Here is a 20,485-nt window from a genome sequence, read left to right on the forward strand (position 1 = left end):
TTTCACGGAAGGTGTGACCCATTTCCCCATTAGTTACATTACAGTCTTGCCCAAGTCAATTATTGCTGTCTGTTCAACGTGAGAATTTGCAGTGATGGATTGCAATCATAAATCAGAATTTCGTTTTTTTAAATTCCTGATTTACACATATTGAGGTCAAGTTGATATCCTGGTTGACTCTACACTAAACGCAAATTAAATCCCGGATTTAATAATAACCTCACTTACAGAACTTTTCCAAGTGTGCTCTGTCGACCATAATGCATCCCATGGCCAATACAAAACAGCAGCAGTAAATTAAAACATTGGCAAATGATAGTAAAGGACAAAGCACAGAAAACTAGTCAAGACCAAGCTCTCTCAGAATTAGTGATTATGCAACATAAGTTTGGAAAACATTCCCTTTGCGAGTCGCGTCATGGCCTCTTTAACTAAACATTGCACTAGCAATTACAGAGGCAACTCCTTCCTCCTGCTTTATCTTTTTTTTTGTTGTAAATCGCCTATTTGTGGGAAATTCGTGGCGTGCATTCAAATGAACTTCTGTTTTGAAAATGGACTTTTGCTCCCACTGTTATGTGGGTAATTTTTTAGCAAAAAGATTGTTTTAACTACGAGAAAACTCCCATTGTTTGTTCGAATAGTGTAAAACACTGGGAACGAGCAGAGGAATCCTGGATATTGATTGGCTGGTTAAATAGAGGCCTATTAGTTTCAGTCAGGCTAGATTGATTATACAGCAGTAACTGGAGCATAGACGCAGAGAGAGCACCACTAGAACCATGTGATTGTCAGAAGCATGATCGTTCTGATACCTATCTCACTATGGACGCTGGAGGGGTTGGAGAGCTGCACATTTCCACTGTCATGCTGAACGCTGTCAGCATCCTGGATCCCTGGAACTGAAGAGAGACAGCGGGAGAGGGAAGGGGAGCGAGCTGCTGGAGGAGAAAGACGAGGGAGAGACTGCACCTTGCAGAGCTTCTCTGCAGCCGTTCAGCTCTAAGCATCCGAAGAAGCTGCGAAGGGGACGGACCCTGAAGCCTCGAGGTGCTTTGAAGCGGCGGAAAGCTTTAGTTAGAGCTGCAGCAAGTATTTTAAACAGCTTGTTTTTGCATTACTGTGAGTAAAATGAAATCGTTGCTATTTATTTTGTGGGGCGAACCGCGATTCAGGTCCGCTGGTCAGTTGTGGGTTGAGACGCGTTTTGGGTGTATAACTGCACAATAATTAAATCAAAAAATTGTTGTGGTTGGGTTGCAGGGCAAGCTGGAGGTGTGCGCTTACTCTGGAGCTCTCGGCTTCTGCTCAGGGCGAAAAGGGTTCACTTGAACGGCAAAGTTTCTTTTTTTGTATCCCTCTCTCGTTGTTCCGCGTTCCCCCAACATCACCACAGCCCCAGATCACCGCTCTGTGCATTGCTGAGTTTGGACACTGCAGTGTTGTCAAGTAAGATGCTTGCTGCATCCGAGAGGGTGACCCGCGATCCCCGGCTGCCTCTCATGCACTTGCGGTCGTTAAAACTTCTGCTCTGGTAACGCTTACATTTTCGGATTGTATTTTCCTTCCCCCTTCTGAAGAGAACAGCAATTAGCTGGATACGAGCCGATTTATGTATTTATTTATTTATTTAAAACGACTACGGCGCTTCTTCACAGACTGCAATACCCTGCCGTTTACGGGTCCTGGATTTTGTAAATAATACAGAAAATAAATGGCAAAATAAAAACGCAGCGAGCGCAATAAAAGTTGTAAGTGAGCCGCGAGCTTGCGAAAGAATTGTGTTTCCTATGGAGGTGTTCTCCTGGCTGTGATGTGGCGATATAAATACACTCTTATTCACGCAGGCTTGCTCGCTTGTTCCGTTTTGATCTGGGCTGCGAGGACATGGTATGTCATAAGCTGCGATAGTGTGTCGGGTTTCAGTGAAGACGTGAGCTTGCATTGAACAATTACAACGCCAACCAGAGAGTATTCTGTGTTTTCAGCAAACGGTAGAAATGTTTTAGTGTGTCAAATAATTGACTTCTCTAGCAGAAGCAAATATGGTGGTGGGTGGGTGGGGGGGTTAATCTGCCAGCGTTGATATGTAAAATATTTAAATCGTGGCTTGTTTTACGTGAAGATCATTTCCTTAATGAACTTTGTTTTTCACTGATTAGCACGGGAGGTGTGAGCGTTCCCACGTTTTTGTTTGCAAAGAAACCTTGCAAGAATGAATTCGTCCTGCCTTGCACATTATTGATCCGGAGGAAGGTGCAGCAATTGACAGTGAAACTATCTTCGAAAGCTCGCATATTTAGCGATGGAGTTGGCTCTGCAGTCACCAGAGAAACGTAGTGTGTAAAACTCACTGTTGGGTCTTGTGTGCATGTAGCGTAAAATACGAAAAACGAGAAACACCGTTTTAACAATCCTCCAAAAGAAAGTTAGCTAATTCTAATTATATGCCTTATTGATGGCGGTTTATTGTTTAAAAAAAAACTTGAGTGATAATTTAGTACACGCGTATGTATATGCTCCATTTATCCTGGAAGAGCTTTAAAGCCATTAAGCTTTTTGTACATGGATTTCACTGCAGGACATATCAGCTGGAAGCAAGAGATTTTGACTGCAGGAAGTTCCAGTTGAAAGGGTTTTTTTATAGTCTCTATTGATACATTTTTTACAAATATTTGTTTTATTTATTTTTTTAACCACTGTCCGGCTTAAAAATCTCTGTTCCTTCAGTAGAGGTAGCAATCAGCTGGTCCTTACTACAATTTTAACTGGTTGTGACTTTATAGGTACTCAATTAGTAAGGCAAAACCAACAAACGAGTAATGGTAATAGATATAGTAATAAGGTGGCACAAGATGAGCAGATTTGATCTTTGAGTGTCATTCGCAAGGTTTAAAATGTTGAGAATATATTGTACAGTACTTAATTTTTGGCTCTTGTGAAATACTGAAATATTATAAAGGAGCTGGTGTTTGAGGTAAAGCTCAATACTTGTGCCACTGTAATGTAGCACCAATGCATGTTGAATGTAAAATTGCTTCATGCAAGAATTTTGTACTCTAATTCATTACAGTGATGCCCACTAGGGAAAAAATACATCAAACTATTGCAGAGTGCAATCACCAGGCTTGATTGTTTGTGAGTTTGGAATAATGAAACATTTTTCTTTTTCTTTTTTGAAATCCTGCTTTTATAATATTATCAATGTTGCATTGTTTAAACAGCTGATCATGTAATGTTAGGTATCTGGAAAACGACAAACTATTTCTTTCTGTCTGTCGTTTCCTTGATGGAACAAAACCGTTTGACTGACCAAATAAAAAAATGTATAGATCAAAGGTAATTTAATGGAATATTGTCTTTCACCAGAATTTATCATGCATTAGATTGGAAGGAGTTCAACCACCTGTGGATAGGTCTGATCATTTAGGTGTTTTTTTTTTTTGTTCTCATCCGTAATAATCTTATCAACTTAAATAATGTGCAATATTATGTAAGATGCCAATTTGACTTCTTGGTTACACTGTACACTTGGTTATGTCAACAATGGTGAACCTTAAATTAAGATGGTAGCATGACTTTTGAGGTTCTGAGGTGCATCTGACCCTTTACAAGAGAGACTGGTTTTCATTACTAATCCTTGGAGATTGGTGCATGCCATAAATTTCCTTGGTTGTTTTTGATAAAGCCAAGAACCGGGATGAGCCAGGTTTAATTTTGAAGGTTTATTTTGGATAGATCTTGAAAATGCATCCAGAGCCACAAAATACTCGCATGGCCTAAATGTGCTGCAGTCCAATCATTAAATAATTTGGGGTACTTGGACCAGATCTCCTTCCCTCAGTCATTATTTTTGAATGTTATGGAGATGTTTAGCACATTGTACATATGTAAAATGTCATATTTCAGAATAAAATGTTTGCAGATATCATTTTCTGATCTTTTAGTAAGAACAGATCATATATTCTTGCTGGTATAAACTCAATTGATGAAATCAAATGAAGTATCTTGGGTTTAAATGCTGCAAAGCTTGCCAGTCTGCCAGTAGTGTTAAGTATGAATGGTCAAACTGGCAAAGGTTTTGAATTTGCAAGCATTGAAATGAACAATCCACAAATACTAAAGTTTTCCAGTCGAATATCTATCTTGAAGCATATCATATTTCAAGATAATATGTTGCCCCAGTTCCAACATAAGAAAAGCAGAAGGAGGTCATTTAGCCTATTGCATTTGCTCCATCATTTAAGACTGCTCTTATTCTTTGGTGTTATTCTGTTTACCCCTTGATAGATTTTTGGAGATTAAAATGTTCTCTTTTTTTTTTTTTTGTGTGGAGTTCCAAAGAGGTTCCTTCATGACTCCACTCTAGCTACTTATGAGACTCCTCTCCAGTTTTAACGATCCTATTTTGTGGGGCTGGGGGGGAGAGAGAGAGAATCTAGAAAATACTGAGTTGTCTGAAGAAGGATCTCGACCCGAAACGTTGCCCATTCCTTCTCTCCAGAGATTCCGCCTCACCCGCTGAGTTACTCCAGCATTTTGTGTCTACCTACTGATTTGCTCAATCTCTCTTCAAAGAATGTCCACCTTCCCAAGAGTTAATTCGGTAAACCTTTTTGTTACAAATATATCCTTTTCTTAGGGTGACGTGACCTGTACATAATGTTCTACATGGGGTCTTGCCGGGCACAATGTAATTCCAGAGCTTTGTGCTTCCTCTTGTGTAATGGAGGAAGGTGTATTGCACCTCTCAAACAGCTGCATCATCACATACTTCATGCCCCATCTTTGAATGTGTCCATGGTCCTATATTAACCTCATCAATCATTATAGAAACCTACAATCACTTCCTACATCCACCATTCTAAGGGACTGTCCAGGAAGAAGATATAATTGTAGTAAGACATCTTTATTCTTGTCTTTAAGTCCAAGACATTCTTTGTATTTCTAATATTGTTCTATGTGCATATAACTTTCAGTGATTCATATACCTGGTGCCCATGTTCCTCCAAAAACCTTTAAATGTTTTGCCCTCTGGCCAAGCAGATATTTTCCTATCAAAATATAAGACCTATTTTCCTGCTTTAACTCCATTGTCACATCCCATTCACTTTGCATATCTATATTTCTTGAAGTCCATCTCATTTTGCCGACCAGCAATCTCCCCACACACTGGCACTATCCCACACATTTGGAACAATTTACAGAAAATATTATCTTACAAACCTGCATGTCTTTGGAGTGTGGGAGGAACGTGGAACACCCAGAGAAAACCCACCTGATCACAGGGAGAATATACGAACTCCGTACAGACAACACCCGTAGTCAGGATCGAACCCTCTCTGGTCTGTAAACCAATCTGTGGTGGTACCAGCATATTGCCATTTGTCGTTTGCTGTAAATTTGATGTTCAAAGCATCAAAGGTCAGTTTATTGTCACGAGTACCAATTAAGGTACAGTGAAACTCGAAGTACCATACAGCCATACTAAAAAAAAAAAGCAACAAGCCACACGACTACATAAAAGTTAACATAAACATCCACCACAGCGGATTCCCTGCATTCCTCACTGTGATGGATCCTCACTGCAATAAAGTCTAATCTTCCTCTTCTCCCACGGTCGGGGGAGTCGAACCATCGTCGGGGCGATCGAAGCTCCTGCGTCTGGGTGGTCGAAGCACCTGCGGCTTGGATCTCCCGAAGTCGGTCTCTAACCAGGGACCGTGAGCTCCACAATGTTAAATCTGCAGGCTCCCGTGGCGGGAGCTCCCGAAGTCACTCTCCAGCAGAGGCCGCCAGCTCCGCGATGTTAGGCTGCAAAGCGGACGGGGATACGATACGGAAAATAATTGCATCTCCGTCGAGGTAAGAGATTTAAAATCAGTTTTCCCCCACTCCCCTCATAAAACAAGCTAAAGAACACAAACATATATTTAATACATACTAAAAAACAACAAAGAAGGAAGGGACAAAATGGACTGTTGGCGAGGCGGCCATGTTGTGTGGTTTATCAAAGGCCTTCTGAAAGTCCAAATTGATGTCTTACTACAATTATGTTGTCTTCTTGGGCAGTCCCTAAAAATGGAAGATGACTTGCTTCCACTGATTTAGTGGGTTCCTATATTGACTGATGAAGTCAATGCAGGACCACAGACACTTCCAAAGGAGGGCGAGAAGTGTCTGCTGAAGCAGGTTTGTGAGGTGCACTAACTGCATCCACCCAACTAATCTTCTGCTAGTTACTGCCTCAGGAACTCCAGATGAATTATCAAACATGTTTTCACTTCCATAAAGATAATGCAGAGGCATAGTTTCATTATTTATCAAATGCATTGCCTTCAAATGACAAATAAAGGTATTGTATTGTATTATATTCTCTTCCCTAAAAACACATTCTTGCATTTTCCCCTATAACTGATGTATTCGTCTCTCCCCACCACCGCATGCCTTTCCTCTCGCCTTTTTGAAAAGGTGGTGGTGGGGGAGTAGGTTGGTGTACAATTGCCCCAATCTGTTGGAGCTGTTCCAGAATTTTGGAAGATGACAACCAGTATATCCACCATCTTCATAGGCTATAAAAATCCTGGGATGCAGATTATTAGGATTCAGAAAGTTACTGACTTTCAGTCTCATTGATTATGGTTTTGTTTATGCTAATTTATTTATCAAATCAGTTATTCTGCACAGTTTTGGGGAGCTGGGAGGAGATGGTGTGTATATTTTGTCATGAACATGACCACGTATGACTAACTTCTCCGCCTTTTCCATTTATTGCTCAACATATCTACATCAGTAAAGAAGCCATACTAACTTTTTTGCTTTTTTTTCACCCCTCCTTTTTTGCCAACGAGTAAACACTTTTGCAGTCTGTTTCTTGCCTAAGAGAAAATATTGGGAAGAGGTAATTTGCAAATCTTCATATGAGTGCTGAGCAAAATCAATTAGAATTAATGGAACTAATCTTCGATTTCTTATTATCGAGTCCACATCACAAGATTATAAATTGTTCGGCCAGAGCTGAACCCACCTCTCCGCATCTGCATACCATGGCATCTTGCGCTTCTTGTGCATGGTGGTGGAAAGATTGGTGGAAACAGGGCCGCGACATGAACGCTCTTTCCTTGACCCCATTCTTCGATTAAAATGAGTGTATTATGCTGTAGCTACATTTCCACCACAAAATTGAAACAATACTTGAAAATTATCCTCAACAGTATGCTAATCAAATATTAGGATGCTGGAAAATATTTATACTTATTTATTTATATACCTCTTTAATTTCAGATTATATAATTACAAACATTTTAAATTGAAACATTGATATGAATAGATGCTTTGATCAACTTCAAAAGATGGCTTGATTGATCTGCAGGTTAATATGTCTCTGCACAGAACAATTATTAATAATTCCCACCATGTGTGTATATATATGTTGCTCAACAATAAAATGTTACTGTTGTCTTGCACGCTGTCTGTACCTATTGTTTAATTGCCAAATCCACAAATAATGCCAAAACCATTTGTAATGCCCAGTTGTGAAGATGGGTATAAATTGATGAATAAATTCATATTTTTCTGCTACGCAAGTACAATAAGTGTTTGGAGCAGAAAAATGTTTGCTATTCACTTCTCATCAATAATGTGCAATGCTTTAGTAGCTGAGAAATGTGTAAGGTTTGTGTGGTGCTATGTATTCTTCAGGATTACTTGTTTATTTTAAAGTTGCTCTTGTATTTATAAATTTGGTACATTCCTTGAAAGTTTAACAAGATACTCATAATTATTGCACCCCTTTGCCAATAAAACAGTGTTATTCCTTGTTTTTTCCCCCAAAAAGGCATTTGATGACAAGATTTCACTGAAATGTACATCTCCCACCACCTTATGGCAGCTTTGAGCTACTGCACGTAGTTAAAACAAACTGCTTGTAGCCATATCCATTTGACATTCTGCTGTTTTTAAAGAATCACTGGAAACAGTATTTACTCAGCAACCAATTATGAAATTTGTCCTCTCATTTCTTAATTGAGGAATGTTTGGTGCATAATGTTTACGGAAATGCACTTTTTCCCCCTTCTACGCTCCAAACTCAATGTAAATAGATATAGAAAAATGTGCTTTTTTTTTAACAAATGTTAGGTTCTCGTTGAGTATTGATTTTATTTTGTATTGTTTTTCGCACATAAATTTGAAATACACGATGCTGTTTAAATGTTCTGCTATGTAGCTAATGTGTTCTTAATTTATGAAAGGATTTGATATTCTTTAAATTGTATTTTGGCAAGAAGATCTCGTCCCAAACAATGCACGTCAATGCTTTTTGTCACTTGCTTCCATTCTAAGGAAGTATGAATATGAGAACTGGATTGGTATATTTGAGCTTTAGCATCTGCTATGACATGCATTATGATAAATGACTGATCTGTGGCCTAACTACATGTACTTTTTTCCCTCCTCATCTCCTCGATAAATCGTTAATATAGGTTATTGATCAGAAAGTTAAAAGTTGATCTGGTGTTTATGCAGCAAATTCTTGTTTTAACAGACCTCTTAATAAAGGATTTCATTTATAGTGGACAGATCTGCCGACGCCAACTCTGGCTCACAAGGTGAACCAGTGAGCCCTCCATCCATCGCACTGTCCAGTTTTTGCAACGGTTTTTGCAGCTCACATTTGGCCACTCCACTGCCTCCTCCTTCACCCATCACTATATTCACTCTGTTTCTCTTCCTCCTCCTCCTCCTCTTCCTCTACCCCCTCCTCATTTCCCCTCCTTCTCAATGGTAGTCTTCAACATGCTCCACCTTGGAAGACATTGGTGACTGCAGGGGAGGGTGTAGTGGGGAACGTACAAAGTGAAGGAAGAAGCGGCAACTGGTGAGAGGGGAAGGAGCTCCACCGTGTTCAAGCACTGCCTGTTGTTGGCGACAGCCTGAAGAAATTGATGGGTTGTAGCTTCAAAACACTGGCACCAGAAGAGAGGAGCTCTGATGGTGGTATTTTATTGCAACTAAACTGCCTTAAGGAGATGCGTTTAACTGAAAGCATTGAGTCTGAATAAGGGACACGACCTAAAATGCATTTGTCCATTTCCTCCCTGGAAACTGCATGACCCATTGATCCATATGTTCAGCTTTCTCTTGTCCAGTAAACCCTTGATTTAACAGACCACTTTGTAATGGATTTTGGTTATAGTGGACTGGCCTGCTGATGCCACCCCTGGCTCGCTCCAGCTCGCCAGTCACATACAACCCTTGCTTTTGAGGCCACCCCCGGTTCACAAGGTGCACCAGCAAACCCTTCATCCACCGCAGGGTCTGGTTGATGCGGCTGTTGTTACAGCTCACGTTGGAGCCCCTGGCGACATGCTTTTTCCAGGCCGCTGCCACCGCCAGGACACTCTGTCACCATGGGGTTCTGACCAGCTGCTGCTGCTTCCTCCTCCCCACTCCACCGCCGCCTCCTTCACCCGTTGCTCTTTCCACTCTGCCAGTCGCTCCACCACACTCCTCTCCTGGATTCTCCGACATATTTCAAGGTGGAGTATGTCGGTGACCCTGGGGGAGAGGGGTGAGGAGGCGGTGGTGTAGGGGAAGGAAGAGACTAAGTGGACGGGAAGAGGAGGTAGCGGTGCAGGAGTGGGCAGCGGACTAAGCATAGGTCATCAAGAAGCGGCAACTGGTGAGAGGGGAGGGAGCCCCATGGACGATGACTGTGTAACTGCATGACCTGTCAGTGACGGAAGCCTCAAGAAAGCACCCACCACAGGAGCTAAAGAGCTTCAACAACAGCCCCATCAACCGGACAGTGCGGTGAGTGAAGAAGGGCTGGCTGGTGCAGATCAGCAGCATCGGCACCTAGTTTTAATGTGAAATAACACGAAGTGCGTAACTTGGCAGACTGAATCAGCATGAAGAAGGGTCCTGATGTCACCTGATCAAATCCTCCAGTGATCTGCCTGATCAGCTGAGTTATTGCATGTACGTTGTGTCCTTTTGTGTATTAACTATCATCTGAATTTTTTGTTTCAACTGCGTACAATGATAATACCTTATCTGTTGTAGCAGACTATCGGCAAGAATGGATACCATTTTCCCCTTTCTCCCCCGGCGTGTTGTAACGAGCATTTGCTGTGTGTCTAAGCCGACACTGCCATCCATCAAGATTGTGGCCAACCATTTACTTTTGGTCTTGCTCTTCCCATTTTCCTAGAGTTATTTTAATATCACAAACTATTTAATTAACCATATAACCATATAACAATTACAGCACGGAAACAGGCCATCTCGGCCCTACAAGTCCATGCCGAACAACTTTTTACCCTTAGTCCCACCTGCCTGCACTCATACCATAACCCTCCATTCCCTTCTCATCCATATGCCTATCCAATTTATTTTTAAATGATACCAACGAACCTGCCTCCACCACTTCCACTGGAAGCTCATTCCACACCGCTACCACTCTCTGAGTAAAGGTTCCCCCTCATGTTACCCCTAAACTTCTGTCCCTTAATTCTGAAGTCATGTCCTCTTGTTTGAATCTTCCCTATTCTCAAAGGGAAAAGCTGGTCCACATCAACTCTGTCTATCCCTCTCATCATTTTAAAGACCTCTATCAAGTCCCCCCCTTAACCTTCTGCGCTCCAGAGAATAAAGACCTAACTTATTCAACCTTTCTCTGTAACTTAGTTGTTGAAACCCAGGCAACATTCTAGTCAATCTCCTCTGTACTCTCTCTATTTCCTTCCTATAATTGGGCGACCAAAATTGTACACCATACTCCAGATTTGGTCTCACCAATGCCTTGTACAATTTTAACATTACATCCCAGCTTTTATACTCAATGCTCTGATTTATAAAGGCTAGCATACCAAAAGCTTTCTTTACCACCCTATCTATATGAGATTCCACCTTCAAGGAACTATGCACGGTTATTCCCAGATCCCTCTGTTCAACTGTATTCTTCAATTCCCTACCATTTACCATGTACCTCCTATTTTGATTTGTCCTGCCAAGGTGTAGCACCTCACATTTATCAGCATTAAACTCCATCTGCCATCTTTCAGCCCATTCTTCCAAATGGCCTAAATCACTCTGTAGACTTTGGAAATCCTCTTCATTATCCACAACACCCCCTATCTTGGTATCATCTGCATACTTACTAATCCAATTTACCACACCTTCATCCAGATCATTGATGTACATGACAAACAACAAAGGACCCAACACCGATCCCTGAGGCACCCCACTAGTCACCTGCCTCCAACCCGACAAACAACCATCCACCATTACCCTCTGGCTTCTCCCATTCAGCCACTGTTGAATCCATCTTGCTACTCCTGCATTTATACCCAACAGTTGAACCTTCTTAACCAACCTCCCATGAGGAACCTAGTCAAAGGCCTTACTAAAGTCCATATAGACAACATCCACTGCTTTACCCTTGTCAATTTCCCTAGTAACCTTTTCAAAAAATTCAAGAAGATTAGTCAAACATGACCTTCCAGGCACAAATCCATGCTGACTGTTCCTAATCAGACCCTGTTTATCCAGATGCTTATATATATTATCTCTAAGTATCTTTTCCATTAATTTGCCCACCACTAAAGTCAAACTAACAGGCCTATAATTGCTAGGTTTACTCTTAGAACCCTTTTTAAACAATGGAACAACATGCGCAGTACGCCAATCCTCGGGGACTATTCCCGTTTCTAATGACATTTGAAATATTTCTGTCATAGCCCCGGCTATTTCTACACTAACTAACTAATTATGAATGAACTCAATGGCTGAGGCTCCACAGCCATCATTTCGAATGATTGCCAGCATATGAATGAATAAGATTTTTGTCTCACTTGTTGTTAGCTTGTACGTTTCTCAGCCAGGGGCTACATTCTCTATTGGGATCCCTGTGAGCATTTAGCAGGTTTCAGTGTGATCATTGGTTGTCCTTCTAGATTTCTCTCCTTGTGCAACACACTTGCTATTCCAGAAATCAGTCCAGTGAATCTTCATTGCCCTGTTCAGTGGCAGATATATCTTTATTTGATATTGTTTTATGGTTTCTCCAGTGATTATAGAATTGAAGCAAGACAATTTTGCTCTTGTGACCAAAACCTCATTACCAAAAGCATACTCCTTTGTTTTCTGCAGCAGCATGTTGGCTTTCAGTCACGTGTGCACAGGACATCCAGGCTGCTTTGAAAATCAACATTTCCCAGTCTTTCATCATTTAAAATGCAATTTATTTTCCTGAACTAATGTCTATTGTAGCAGGTTTTACATTGTATACCAGATTAGTTTGATTTGTGTGTCACCTATGGCTAAATTATTTGTGCTATTGGGTATAAAGTTGAAGATTGACTTTGTATCTAATTCCATTCTGATAAATCTTTTTCATGGTTGCGTATACTATTGAAGTAGTGCGTCTGTGTTGAAGCTGCCACCTTTCGGATGCAATATTTAACAGGGGTCCTGTTTGTGTTTGTGTGTATAGGGGGAAAAAGCTGTAGATTCTGGTTTACACAAAAGTAGACGCAAAAAGCTGGAGTAACACAGCGGATGAGGCAGCATCTCTGGAGAAAAGGGATAGAGGGCGTTTCGGGTTCAGACTGACAGGTGGTTGTGAGAAAGACATGCACCACTATTTTGAAGAGTGAGAATGTTACTTTAAGTACCTTTGCCAATCTTTAATTTTTTATCAAAACTGTTAAAAATAATTAACAGGTCTTGTCACGTTGCTGTCTGAGAGCTGGATATGACACTTCAGTGCTCTTATGGTACATGTCAGTATGGTACAAGGATAAGCTGAGGGATGCTGGAGGATGAAACATGCTAGGGTGAAGTTATCACTGGATGGGGATGCAGAGTGTGTCCCAAGGGGGTGCAAAAACAGGTGTACGAGCATCACCTCTTGGCAACTCATCAGGAAGGGGAAAACGTGCCCGTAGGAGGAAATTTAGGATTGTGTTTCTGAATGAGAGAAACTAAATGCTTGTTTGGTCATACACCTTGCCTACACAAGATTGCTATTTGTATCTTTAACATGGATTTTGTTTGCATTCTTTACAAGTGCACTCAAGTTTTAAAACCAATCCATCACGATAAGCATTGTAATACTTTGGAGCCTTTTAAAAATGAATTTCAGTGCACAATTGGAGCACCTGATGACAAAGCTATTTGCTCAGTATTCCACAGGAAAAAAAATGTCTGTTTGAAATATTAGAAATAAAGCAAAAATATTTCAAATAGCTAGATCCATGAACTGTATGACATTTTCATGTGAATGGGCAGTGTAATTTAATTTATTTTGTTGAGAAATGCAAACCTGCTAGGGAATAAAAATATATACAAAGTGACTATGAGCCTTTGGTCTTTGCAGGGCTGGATAGAGATTTTATGTGACTGTCAGCTTGGTTCTAGTGACTATATTGAATCAAAGTTGAATGGAGCAATATTAGTAAAATCACATCGCCATTGTTGCTGGACGGAAGTGTCAGTAAACATCAGATTTGATTCTACATCTATTTTCCTTGGTTATTTTTTCTTATGTGTTGTTGGATGGCTAAGCCTTCATGGTATTTTTTTTTAAAGGGCTAATTAGCCTCTATCAATCAATAAATTAATTAATGCTCTATTCTTCAATTACTGTGAGTTGAAAATGCACGTGCCCCCGAGCTCATGATCCAGCCCTTGGAGTTTATCCTTTTATTTTCCAGCCAAATAGCATTTTTCTTTTGGAAGTTGAGGGAACTTGTATTGAACTTCATAAGATTAAGTGGAATTGATTATGTTAGTGGAATTATACCTGTTGTCTCTAGTGGATGCATCACTATTATTCACCGGGTGGTGCTTCGATGGCCACCTCGCCTCGTCTGTCCTTTTCGTTTTTTTGGTTATTTTTAGTGAGTTTAAAATGCTCTCCATTTTTTTTTTTTTTGGGGGGGGGGGTTGGGGTAACCTTTTTCAATCTCCTACCTTGCCAGCGATATGATTGTTTTTGGGGTCGTAACTCCGGTCACTCTGCGGCCTAACGTCGTGGAGCTGGAGGCCTTGCTCGGGACTGACTTTGAGCCCCACCGTGGGGCATGGACTTACCATCGGAGCAGATTCCTTGCCTGGGATCGACGTTCCAACTGCGGCCTGCGGACTTTAACATCAAGGAGCTCACAGTCTCGGGAGAGACCGAGTCAGGAAGCTAAAAAACCGCACGACGTTCGACTAGCCCAGAACCGAAGTAGATCGCCTGGTGCGGGGGAGCTAAAATCCCCCCCCCTAATGTATTTTGTGTGTTCTGTTCCTTTTTATTGTATGGCAAATCAAATTCCTCGTAAGTTGCAAAAACATACTTGGCTAATAAAGTATGGCTATGACCATTGTGTACTTTTCCAGTGCTTATTTTGTGATGTCAGTTTTTTTAACCATTCATTTTAACTCTGGGGCATTATTTTAACTCTGCTTGCACTTCCAGCGATGTGTTACCTCCTGCTCTGTTACATTTGAATCCTTTTGTAGTTCATCAGCTTCCATTATATTTAGTAATCATTTGTAATTCCACAATGTAATTCTTTACCTCTGAATATATATTAACAGTATTGCATGTTTGATAGAAAGCATTAATGTTGTTTGATGAAAAATGTCATCATTATGCAATTTATGAGATTGAAATTGCATTATTTAACAATTTTGAAATCTTGGATGATTTACTTTATAATTTTGAATTGCCATGGGCCATTACTTATACAGTAATTCCTATTGATTTGGCCTAGTCTAATTATGTCACTTGAACTTTTAGAAGAAATAGAACATTAGCATAATTTGGCAATTTTCATACATGTTCAAAATATTTCAAGTTTATTTACTAGGCATAATCAAAAATGCTAATTCACAGCTTTTGGTAGTTAAAGGAACTTTTTTTCTAGGTTCACATGATTAAATGCAATTAATTTGTGTTTGAGGTATTGCAACTGTCTCTTGGGGATGTATCAAAAGTTTTTATTACAATTTAATTCCACCACAATTTATTCTAAAGTTCATGGCTTTAAGACAGGTTAGTAGAACATGTAATAACTATTTAAACTGTGACCTCAGAATTTAACACTAACTTGGAGGATCAAATGACATGCCTTTGATGCCTTGTTTGTAAATTCCAGATATATCCTATATGACTACTTTGTTGTCAAAGACTTAAAATATGAATTAAATAATATCTTATTTTAACACAACCATGCTCCATTACCTGATACCTGTAATTCATGGTACAAATTTGAATAAATGCTTGTCAATTCTTAGGAAAATTGGCTTGTTATTTAATAATTTATTTATTTTCATCGATGGGAAAAATCCTCTTGTCCTGCGCAGCGGAGGGGAACTGAGTAAGATGGCCAAAAATCACAGCCGTAAGTGGTAGTGTTTTTTTCTAAAAATCAATCTGCAGTGCATACAGGAAGAGGTCAAGATGTGAGTTTTAATTATATAGATATTAAAATCTACAGGTGTGTAATTGCGAAAAAGCTTATCAGAGGCTCTTTTATGAATTTTTAAATGTCCAAGATAGTTTTGACAGCAGAACCTATTCCAAGGTTTGACTTTCATGAACATTTGGGTTTATTGTGGGGGGGGGGAGAGAGAGAGGAGGCTATGATTTCAAGAATTGTCTCCTGCACAATGATATATATTGCCCACATATCTGCACCTCTGCCAAACTAGAGGGTGCAGCAGGTCTTGTGCATCTGTCTTCTGTAAAGGTAAGTGTGTGGGGACTGTGAATTGAGGTATTGGCCCAGCAAGGTGCATGTAATTTGATTGTAGAGTAAACGGGGATCGAAATTAACGGTTGCCCGGTTGCCAATGGCCACCGAAGGTTCTGCTGGACAAGTTAAAAGCCGTGTCATTTTGCCCGGCTTGGCAAGCACCCAGGACACCTGGCGTTCAACTCTGAGCGGGGGTGGGGGTCCTCTCTATCTCTCTCTCTATCTCTCTCTATCACTATCCATCTCCGCCCGCCATCCGTGTCCGGGCCGCAGGATCTCCACTCTCCGGCCGCTCCTCATCCGCCGGCAGGGCCGGCAGCCTTGCACATGCACACTGCCACGGCCTGCACGTCCTCCCCCTGCACATGCGTACAACCACGGCCAGCACATCATCGGTCACCCTGCATATGCGCACTGCCACAGCAACTGGTTGGTGCTGGGCACTTTCTCCCTCTCTTTGCGTTGTGGGAGATCTGACCGCCATTGCTGTCTGGTCGCCGCCTCGCCCCAACCGCTGAAAACCAATGCAGTATCACTCCCTGGAGCTGGAGTAACTCCCTGGAGTAACTCTTGCTTCTTGGTTTCCTGGTCCTCCAAAAATATTCCAAATGGAATTTTAAACTGGAGGTGGTGGAAGGTCCCCCACCAAACTCCAAACTATGAACAATAACAGCCTATTGCACTTTATCTGTTTATTTATTGTGTATATATATGGTCTATGGTATATAGACACACTGAACTTTTATCTCCTGTTCTATATTATGTTTACAAATTCTATTTTGCTGCAGCAAGCATGAATTTCATTGTCCTATCTGGGACACATGACAATAAAACTCTCGACTTGGACTTAAGCAAAAAGGGGTTCTTGGGGGAAAAATGAGCTACCTTAAATTTAGTTGCGTCTGGTTGGGTAACTATGCTGGGGTGAAGACTATTCCATGCTTTAATTGTGCGGGGGATCTCCATGGAGCTGGTGACGTTTTGGGTAGAGACCCTTCTTTTGACTCCCTCTAATTTAAGTGTTTTTAGTTTAACTTTATGGCCAATATACTGCCCAAGTGTCTTGAACTGAATTAAAACATACAGTAGCTGTAAAGGGGGACATAACATCACTTAGAGATTTAAGACTGAAAATGGATAGTTTCTCATTTTAGTAACCAAAGTTATCAATGTATAATTTTTTGTGTGTTGGGAAACAAAATATAGTGGCACAGCTGGTGGACTTGCTGCCTCACATGCCAGAGATCTGTGTTCGATCCTGTCATCGGGCACTGTCTGTGTTGAATTTGCGCATTCTCCTTGCAAGCGTGTGGGTTTCCTCCCACATCCCAAAGACACATTGGCTGTGTAAATTAACTTGTCTCTGTATAATTTCCCCTACTGTGTAGGGAGTGGGTGAGGAAACTGGGATAACAGAACTTGTGTGACAAAAAGGCTGGAGCGAAGGAATAGGCGACGTTTCGGGTCGAGACCCTTCTTCAGACTGATGTCGGGGGGGGGGCTTGAAAAAGAAATGAAGAGGCGGAGACAGTAGGCTGTGGGAGAGCTGGGATTGGGAGGGGAAGGAGGGGGAAAACAAGGACTACCTGAAATTGGAGAAGCCAATGTTCATACCGCTGGGGTGTAAACTACCCAAGCAAAATATAAGGTGCTGTTCTTCCAATTTGCGGTGGGCCTCATTCTGGCCATGGAGGAGGCCCAGGACAGAAAGATCAGATTCGGAATGAGAGGGGGAGTTGAAGTGGAAGATCAAGTTGGTTATTGCGAACTGAGTGGAGGTGTTGTGCGAAGCGATCGCCAAGCCTGCGCTTGGTCTCACCGAGGTTGATCATACGCTGAACAATCCAACCATATTTTTGTTTGGATGTGGAAAAAAATAATAGAAATTGCATTAATTGCAACGTGTAAAAAGAGTTGAGATACTGTTTTAGAATTTTGCTGCATGTCATTGTGGTACATATATCTTCATTGGTGAATATGTTTAGTTTGTGACTTTATTTGAAGCAGAAATAATATGCGAACGCTTCATTGAGCATAATTCCGACTGGTAACTACGCACTTCGTCCGAGCACATTATCGCACGCGTCATGCAAGCCGTCTTAAATGATCACCGAAACTGTCATTTGGCAACCTAAAAATCTGCCAAGGTTGCCCAGCTGGAAACAGAGGGAAAAAAAGTCAGAACCCTGGTAAACCCTTGTTTTAACAGACCCCCTTATAATGGAGTTTGGTATAGTCGACAAACCTGCTGATGCATCTTCTACCCCCCCCCCCCCCCCCCCTTTAGGTACCCACTCCCGGCTCACCATGTGCACCAGCGCGCTTCTCTTACCTCACCATATGGTCCGGTGGATGTGGCTGCTGTTGTGGCCCCTGGGGAAAGCACTTTCTTCAGGTTGCCACCAACAACAGGATGCGCTCTGTCACCGTGGGGTTCCTCCTCTCACCAGCAGCCTCTTCCTTCTAATAGCCGTTGATTTGGCTGCTCTGCCTCTTTCTTTCTCTCCCCCCTCCCCCCAAAATGTCAGTTCCTCCCCCTTTTCTGTTGCTTTGCCCCTTCTGCTGCATCCACTTCCTCCTGCTTCTCCTGTTGCTCTGAATACTTAGTGTCTTCTCCCCTCCACCTGCTCATCCTCCCCCGGAGTTTCCGACATACTCCATCTTGGGAGCAGACAAAGTGATTGTCTGTCAGGAAGAAGGGGTAGTTGGTGAGAGGGGAGGAAGCTCCACAGTGACAGAGCGCATCCAGCCATTGGCAGCAACCTGAAGAGATGGTTGCTGGCCGAGGGCTACAATATGATCGCAAAAACAACTGCTTCAACCGGACTATGCAGTGGCTGGTGAAGAATGGCTTGCTGGTGCAGACCTGTGGCATCGGCGCCAAGATTTCAAAGTGTAAGGATTAACGGGTCCCTTTCAGAATGGCAGGTAGTGACTAGTGGGGTACCGCAAGGCTCGGTGCTGGGACCGCAGCTATTTACAATATACATCAATGATTTGGATGAAGGGATTCAAAGTAACATTAGCAAATTTGCAGATGACACAAAGCTGGGTGGCAGTGTGAACTGTGAGGAGGATGCTATGAGAATGCAGGGTGACTTGGAAAGGTTGGGGGAGTGGGCAGATGCATGGCAGATGAAGTTTAATGCGGATAAATGTGAGGTTATCCACTTTGGTAGCAAAAACAGGAAGGCAGATTACCATTTAAATGGCGTTAAGTTGGGAAAAAGGGAAGTACAACAGGATCTGGGGGTCCTTGTACATCTGTCTATGAAAGTAAGCATGCAGGTACAGCAGGCAGTGAAGAAAGTGAATGGCATGTGGGCCTTTATAACAAGAGGAATCGAATATAGGAGCAAAGAGGTCCTTCTGCAGTTGTACAGAGCCCTAGTGAGACCACAGCTGGAGTATTGTGTGCAGTTTTGGTCCCCTAATTTGAGGAAGGACATTCTTACTATTGAGGGAGTGCAGCGTAGGTTTACAAGGTTAATTACCGGGATGGTGGGACTGTCACATGCTGAGAGAATGGAGCAGCGGGGCTTGTAAAATCTGGAGTTTAGAAGAATGAGAGGGAATCTCTTTGAAACATATAAGATTGTTAAGGGCTTGGACACGCTAGAGGCAGGAAACATGCTCCTGATGTTGGGGGAGTACAGAACCAGGGGCCACAGTTTAAGAATAAGGAGTAAGCCATTTAGAACTGAGACGAGGAAACACTTTTTCTCAGAGAGTAGTGAGTCTGTCGAATTCTCTGCCTCAGAGGGTGGTGGAGGCAGGTTCTCTGGATGCTTTCAAGAGAGAGCTAGATAGGGCTCTTAAATATTGCGGAGTCGGGGGATATGAGGAGAAGGCAGGAACGGGGTACTGATTGGGGATGATCAGCCATGATCACATTGGTGGTGCTGGCTCGAAGGGCCGAATGGCCTGCTCCTGCACCTATTGTCTATTGTCTAATTTTTAAGGTGAAACTAGACCAAGTGGGACCCGTTGCGGGAGGAGGGGCAGCCTGCATCGTCACACACAAACTAACCAACCACGCACACGCTGTAATCACCCCCCACACACACAAACACACCAACCACCCCCATTGATATTATATTAATATTATTAATTCATTCCTTTTACCCCATCCCCTACCCTATCCACACAGAGACACTGAGAGGGAGTGGGGGTGGGGGGGGGGCGGAGACGGAGGAGGGTATAGTTTGAGGGGTGGTGGGGCGCGTCGTCACGGGTGGGCTAGTTCCCGAATGCAATAATCCCTCCAGGCTGCAAAACGCACCAGTCCCCTACCCTTTGCCCCCACGAGAGGCAGAGAGGGAGCGTGAGGGGGGCAGAGGGAGGGGTGGGGGGACGCGTCGTCTGAGGGGAAGGTTGGTTCCCGAAACTCGCTCCCGGCAGCAGGCTCCGCTCTGATCTTTGGCAGACAGGGCCCGAGAACGGGGGAGTGGTCGCAGGGGGTGGGTGACGTCACTCGCAGCGCGAGCAAGAAGACAACACTCTAGGATCTTTGGACAGCGTGGTTTTGATGGACGGGAGCCGAAACGTCCCGAGACCTCTAGTACAGGTCCCGACTTACTCGTTCTTCACTCGCAGCACGTGCCGCAGTCTTCAGCGATGATCTTTGGTGTTCTGTCGATGGGGTGACTTTTGAACAACGGGAGGAGGAGGGAGGGCTGGGAGGTGACGTCAGTCACAGCACGAGCCAGGCATGCTGATCAATTGTCACTTAA

The 20,485-nt window shown here is 42.5% G+C and overlaps 1 protein-coding gene across 1 annotated transcript in view; it reads left to right on the forward strand.

Moving 5' to 3' along the window:
- Positions 1-1,003: 1,003 nt before the first annotated feature.
- LOC116990944 (cadherin-18-like) overlaps positions 1,004-20,485 on the forward strand; it is a 794,245-nt gene continuing 774,763 nt past the window's right edge. Inside the window, exon 1 of the mRNA XM_033049123.1 lies at positions 1,004-1,122. The gene's annotated coding sequence lies outside the window, so the exon portion shown is untranslated. The remainder of the gene's footprint in view (positions 1,123-20,485) is intronic.

This window comes from Amblyraja radiata, chromosome 2 (assembly GCF_010909765.2).
Source record: "Amblyraja radiata isolate CabotCenter1 chromosome 2, sAmbRad1.1.pri, whole genome shotgun sequence".
NCBI lineage: Eukaryota > Metazoa > Chordata > Chondrichthyes > Rajiformes > Rajidae > Amblyraja > Amblyraja radiata.